Source organism: Arvicanthis niloticus, chromosome 14 (assembly GCF_011762505.2).
Source record: "Arvicanthis niloticus isolate mArvNil1 chromosome 14, mArvNil1.pat.X, whole genome shotgun sequence".
Classification (NCBI taxonomy): domain Eukaryota; kingdom Metazoa; phylum Chordata; class Mammalia; order Rodentia; family Muridae; genus Arvicanthis; species Arvicanthis niloticus.
In genome coordinates this window covers 69,780,997-69,788,417 of record NC_047671.1, presented here as the reverse complement: position 1 = coordinate 69,788,417, position 7,421 = coordinate 69,780,997, and positions in this window count along the sequence as shown.

The following is a 7,421-nucleotide window of genomic DNA, read 5'->3' as shown; positions in this document are numbered from 1 at the left end:
GAAGCGCGCGCGCGCGCACACACACACACACACACACACACACACACACACACACACACACGACCTTAAATCCAATCTTATGTAGATGATAGAGACCTTTAAAGAAAAAATGAGTAAATCTATTAAGAATATAATAAAACTGCTCAAGACTTCAAACTGTAAATAAAAAAAATAATGAAACACAAATTGAGGAAATCCTAGAGATAAATGAACAGGAACTACAGATGCATGCACCAACAATAGAATACAATAGTCACAAATAATATGAAATATTTTGGTGTAACTACCTATGCAAGTGAAATGCCTGTATGACAAAAACTTTAAGTCTTTGAAATAAGAAACTGAAGAAGCTATCAGAAGATGGAAAGATCTCCTGTGTTCCTGGAGCAGTAGGATTAACATGGTAAAAATGTTCAGCTTACTGAAAGCAATCTACAGATTCAATGAAATTTCTGTCAAAATTCCAATGCAATTCTTTACGTAGCTTGAAAGACTAATTTTTAATGTCATATGGAAAAATAAAACCCCACAATAGCTAAATGAACACTGTAAAATTAAAAAATATCTGAAGGCATCATCTTCCCTGGCCTCAAACTCTACTACAAAGGAATAATAATGAAACCTACATGGTATTAGCATAGGGATAGAAAGGTTGATCAATGGAATTGAATTGAAGATCCTGAAATAAACCTATGCACCTATGGCCACTGCTTTTTTTTTGACAAAGAAACCAAAACTATACAATGGAAAAAAATAAAGCATATTCAACAAATGATATGCTGGTATAATTGTTCCAACTTGTGATGCCATGAAAGAAAAAGCACTCCCCTGACTATTAGTGATATCACTATTAGTGATATTCTGCAGTACTTGCAGCTAGGAGCCTGGCATAACTGTCATCTGAGAGGCTTCCTCAAACAGCTGACAGAATCAGATGCAGAGATCCATAGCCAAACATTATATGGACATCGGGAATCTTGTGGAAGAGTACTAGGAAGGATTGAAGTTGCCAGAGAGGTCAAGGGCACCACAAAAAACATAGAAAATCAATTAACCTGTGTTGTGGGAGATATTTAAATCTTCAGCCCAATCAGGACTGGTCAATGAAAACACAACTTAGTAATTATGAATATATTCTGTAAGCCCAGATTGGGCAGATACCCATACACTACTCTGTTCCCCAGCTATGAGACCCTTATAACTTGAGGGGTTTCTAGACTCTGTGTTTGTCCTTTTACCTCCTGCTTTCGAGTCATTCTCCTCCATCATCGTCATCCTCCGTCATCTTCTCTCTCCTCTCTTCTCCCCAGTCATCCTCTCTCTCTCTTCTCTCCCCATTCTCTGTCGTCTCCGTCTCCATCATCACCCTTGTCCATTGTCTTCCTCCAGTCCTCCCCTCCTCTCTTCTCTCTCCAGCCTTTATTTCTCCACCTCCCCTTCCTCTGCCCAGTCACTGGCTCCAGCCTTTATTTTACAAATTAAGATGGGCAGAAGGTTCACTAGAATTCACCTGTGTAATGACTCACACCTCCTCTGCAGCCCTTCACATGACAGGGGAAGTAGTATCAAAATACAAGGCCAAGGGCTATCCACAACAAACCTGGGCCCATGTGGGTTTACTGAGACTGAAACACCAACCAGAAAGCATGTGTTTGGTGTCCTAGGCACCCTACACTTATGTAAAGAAGTTTAGCTTAGTTTTCATATAGGACTAATTAGAGCAGGATCAGGGGCTGCTTCTGACTCTGTTGCCTGCTTTTGGATCCTGTTTCCCTAACTGGGCTATCCTGTCTAGCCTAAGTAGAAGAAGGTAAACTTAGTTTTACTGCAGCTTGATATGCCAAGGCAGATTAATATCCAAGGGAGGCCTCCCTTTTTTCTGAAAAGAAAAGGAAAGGGAATGGGGAGTGGAGGGGTGAGGGTTGGGCTGGGAGAGAAGGGTGGGAAGCTTCAATTGGGATGTAAAGTAAATAAAATAATTAACTAATGAAAAAACCCTGAAATATACCATTGTCCCTGGACTGATGAAAACTGTCTGACACATCAATATTTATGCAAAATAATAAAGACTGCAGATGTAAACTCAACTTGAGTGTCAGTTGATCTTGTCAGAAATCTATAGAGTACCACAGTGTCTACAATAGTCAGTCTCTCGGCAACATAGTCAAATATATTATGAGTCATTGACTTTTCTTTTAAACTCTTCTCCAAGAACTTTTATCTTTTAGAAGCTCAGTAAAAATATTACATCTACCATCATTGTGAAAACATTTATAACTTCACTTTGAGAGTTGTAGTTAAGGGTTTATCTTACTAGAGGGGAATTTTTAAAGTTCTTAAGCACAGCGGTGTTTGGGTCTTTTGTGAGGATCAAGTGATAAATCATTTCCTTTCAGAGTGGCCAGTTGTTGAGTAATGGTTGACCTTTGTACTACCTAAAATGACTTCCTGACTTGAAACAAAATTTCCCTGTCTTCCTCTGTGATAGTACTATGTTAACAGTGGAGGCCATGAGAGTGTTGAGTTTCAGGAAAACATTAATCAAGAATATCAACTTTGGGGTAAAAACATGGTATGATCATGAAAAGACAAGAAAAGAAACACTAAGTCACAGAGGACATTGTTTGAAAACAGCAGGATCTACTGTTTCATTATTCTTCTCAAAAACCCAGAATGGTCATTACTTCTTTGACTGATCAGTGCTCATTCATGATGGATTATGAACTCTCAAAATAGTGCGTCTTCTGTTTTTTGTTATTCAAAATTGCACATAATTTATCAGGAGCTAGAACAAAATACAGAACGTTGGGTTTTTGGTTGGTTGGTTGGTTGATTGGTTGGTTGGTTGGTTGGTTGGTTGGTTTTTTCTATCCCAAGGCCTACTTTCCAGCCTGATCAAGTGTCAGTATTGTTTACTGCCCTCTCCTGCAGGTAGCCTTCATTTAGATTCTGTAATTGTCCTGCCTTTCTAAAGAGTAGCCAACACTATGTTCTGATTTTTCACCTTATCTGGAAGCACAGAAGATATTCTCTACTGAGAAAACTTTGCAGATGAAAACCTGTGGAAATTAAAATGGCCATACGTCTACAGCAAGATGAGACTACAACAACAATTGACAGCACTTACTCAGTGTATTCCGAAGTCAAATTAATTCCTCATATCTCATTTTCGTATTCTGCTTTTCTTCAGAAAACAATATCAGTATGCCCCAGCTAGGTGAATAATTTAGTCACTGTCAAGCTCTAATTCTGTCCATGAAAATAGTAAGCTACACTGATGACCACCGAAAGTGCTACTTTCTTTAGCTCTTAAGATTTACAAATCTATACAGATTGTCATGTGACATACACTCACCCCACCATTACAACTTGTCCATAAGGATAATACTACTAAGATACCTACTCTATTTACTCCTGTAACAATGCCTGGTCAGTTTTGTTCTGTTAACTAATGGAGCAGCAACATCAGTATTCAACACACTGTTGGTTTATACACCTGTCAAATCCCTATGGTTATGAAGTCCCTACTGAAAATAAATAAGTAAATGCTCTCAGCCACCGAGCCATCTCTCCAGCCCATTTGTGTTTTCTTAATCAAGAAACAAGTAATCCAGAGGAAAATGAGAAATTGTTAACTGAGATGTTTTTGTCTCCAGTTAATGTGGCCACTCTTACCCTTTCTTAATTATTCTTTCTGTTTCTCTAGGGAATAGATTATATTCAGGATAAATTAAATGAAACTTAAGCATGACACATTTGTCATGATTCTCCAGAGGAACAGAACCAATATATATTGGAATGGAATTGGCTCCCTGGCAGTCATGGAGGCTGAAGTGTCCCACCATCTGCTGTCTGCAAACCTGAGAACTAGAAAAGATGAAGGTATGTTACAGTCCAACTTTGAAGGCTTAGGGATGTATAGTATGTGGGAGTGAAGCTGCTGCTCTGAGTCAGAGATAGAAGCTTAAAACCCAGGACTTCCTATGTCTAAGGACATGAATGCATGCATGCATGTGTATAGACACACACGCACATGCACACACACACACAGATGAGAGAGAGAGAGAGAGAGAGAGAGAGAGAGAGAGAGAGAGAGAGAAAGAGTAGAATTGAAATCAACTTCCTTTTTAAAAATTCAACTCTTTAATGTGATGACTGATGCTTGTCCACATTGGTAAAAATGGGATTTTCTTGCTGAATTTATGAACTTAAATGCTAATCTCATTCTTATGAACATACCCATAAATAATCTAACAAATGTGCGAACATCTCTTAGCAAGACCAGAAGAAAGCTGTTAGAATCTTATTGAGATTGACGTTAAACATCAATCCTTAACCTTTTGGTTTACTGAAAATTTTACAAAGATTTGAAGAAATTTTTGATCCTTCCTCCAGTGTAATTTAACATGACATAAAATGTTAAAAGTATCATGAGCTATTTAAAACCTACACATTGATGAATAATAGGGGTTCTCAGTTTTTCAACACTACAACCCATTAATACAGTTCCTCATGCTGTGGTAATCCCCAACCATAAAATTACGTTAGTTGCTACTTCATAACTGTAATTTTGCTACCGTTATGAATCATAATGTAAATATCTCATATGTAGGATATCTCCTATGTGGCCCTTATGGAAGGTTCATTTGTCCCAAAGGGATCATAACCCACAGGTTGAGAACCACTGGATAAAAATATCTACAGAATTTATAAATATCTTTATTGTCATTATCTTGGTACCAAATTATATACCAGAGTCTATTGTAAAAAATTCTGGGTAAATAATTAACTACTTTATAGTTTATTGTTTTCTTATGAATGTGACTACTATTAAATGTTTTATGTTCAAGGAATAAAGCTCTCATTAGAAAGTCATTTACCTGTGTCTCTCAGTATTTCTGCACAGTCTCAATATTTTGAATAATGACTCTTAAGAAGCACACCTGAGAATCTGGATATTATCTGTCCTAAAGGCAGATAGGCTCAGAGACCTATAAGTCCCTTTCCTCTCTCCCAGACATATCTACTTACAGTCCAGTTCTCCTTCCCTGGAGAATACTTGTTTCCACAGAAGGATAAAGATTGTCCACATTTTGGGGGAAAGAGTTGCATATCTGCAAGTTTCAAGTCTCATAACTTTCTATGGTGATGAAAGGAAATAATGTCCAAGCTACATCAACATGAATGAAAATTATCTTGAAATTAGAATCATCACAACATTTTAAAAGCAGTTTGCTTCTTACTTTTACCCTTTCCTCCTGTGACATTTTCTTCATTGTTTCATTTGTGGTATTATTGTTGAATATGTTGCAACAATCTGATAGTGAATGACCATAGAAATATGGAATTCACCTTTCTTAAATATCATAATGTACTTACAATCACTTGCCTAAAATTCTCAGAATCTTTGTAATGTAGTATTCTCTATGTCAAAAGTCATGACTTCTATATCTCATCTAGATGAAGACTGGTTCTTTTTAAAGTTCTGAATTGATAAATGAAGAAGAACTAAGAAGCATACATTGGTAGATCACCTCTATCATTTAAAGCCATTAAAGTAAACTATCTAATAGTTTACAACACTCTTAGACAAACATCATGAGTCTTTTCTGAAAGACTCTATTTACCCTAGATGGGGCCCTGGTGATAGACTACAGGAGTCTAATTGATGAATCCATGAGGATACTGGCATTGCTTGCAGACACAGGCCTCAAAATCATCTGCATAGTCAAAAGTCTTACTCCAATGTGTGTACTCTCATGAAGATTTGTCCCCTGGAGCTTCTTGTCCAAGTTGTAGGGAGTTCCTTAAGAGATGGTCTTCTCCCCAGCAATTGCTAATTGCTAATCATCACCTTGGCAAGGGACCTTGGGAGTCTTGTAGTTTTCTGAGTTTCCTGAGTCTTAGAAGTTTTGTTGTTGTCGGTGGTGGTGGTGGTGGTGGTGGTAGTAGTGGTGGTGGTCGTGGTGGTGGTGGTGGTGGTTTAGTTCGGTTAGTTTTTGGTTTTTAGTTGCCTCAGTATCCAAAGCCATTTCCATGCTCTGATGGAAGGTTTCAGTTTAGAAGAAATAGCTTTAGAATAGCAAGCTTGTGCTTCTATAACATAATATCACCATACCCCTGACTGGATGGCTTAAACAGCAAAAAGATGTGCTTTCTACAGTTCTGGAAGCTAGAAAGTCTAAAATTAATTTCTTAGCAGATTCAGTGTTTGAGGGGTACCCTTTCAGGTCAAAAGACAACTATCTCTTTGTCTTGTATGCCTAAGAAAGAAGTTGAGGGAGAAAAATAAGGAAGAAAAATGAGGAGGAAGAGCGAAAACAGGAAGAAAAGAAGGAGGAGGAGAAGGAGGAGGAGGAGGAGGAAGAGGAGGAGGAGGAAGAGGAGGAGGAGGAGGAAGAGGAGGAGGAGGAAGAGAAGGAGGAGGAAGAGGAGGAGGAGGAAGAGAAGGAGGAGGAAGAGGAGGAGGAGGAAGAGGAAGAGGAGGAAGAGGAGGAGGAGGAAGAAGAGGAGGAGGAAGAAGAGGAGGAGGAAGAAGAGGAGGAGGAGAGAAGAGAAAAATCATCTGGGGTGATTGGATATGAATCAAATATAAATGGCTCCCATAGGCTCACATATTTGACTGCTTGGTCATTACCAGCTATAGCTACTTGGTGGAAATTAGAAGGTGTGGCCTTGTTGGAGGATGTGTGTCACTGGAGGTAGACTTTGGGGTTTCAAATGCTCAAGGCAGTTCAGTGTTTCTCTTTTTCTGCTGCCTTTAGATCTAGATGTAGAATTATCAGTTCTTTCTCTGGCACCAAATATGCCTGCCTGTTGCCATGCTTCCTACCATGCTGACAATGTACTAACCCTCTGAAACTACAGTCAAGCCCCAGTTAAATGTTTTTCTTTATAGGAGATGATGGTGTCTTGACATTGACTAAGATATCATCAGTTTCATGTGCCATAAAAACAGTAGTCCCCACCAAGTCTCAGCCTTTCAATCTATTCATCTCTCAGAGACTCCACCTTCAAATATAATCATGTTGGATACAATGGTTGAAGTGTGCCCAGCAAAGCTTGTGTATTACATACTAATTTCCTCAATATTAAAGTATTAGTGGATGAAACCTAGTAAGCTGTTTGTGTAATAAGGTCAAAGTAACTCTACATAGATTAGTGTTGATTTATAATGAGTAAGATCTTACTCTCATGGTATTGGACTTGTTACTAGAAGAGAAGGCTGCTACAAGGCATTTTCACCATTCTTGTTTTCTTTTTACTTTCCACTTTCTGTTTTCTGCCATGAACTGAACAGCATGAGGTTGAATAGATGCTAATGCAAACTTTGAATAACTTTACCTCCAAAACCATAAGCAAAAAAAAAAAAATCAATCTTTATTCTTTATAAATGACCTAATCTCAAGTATTCTATTATA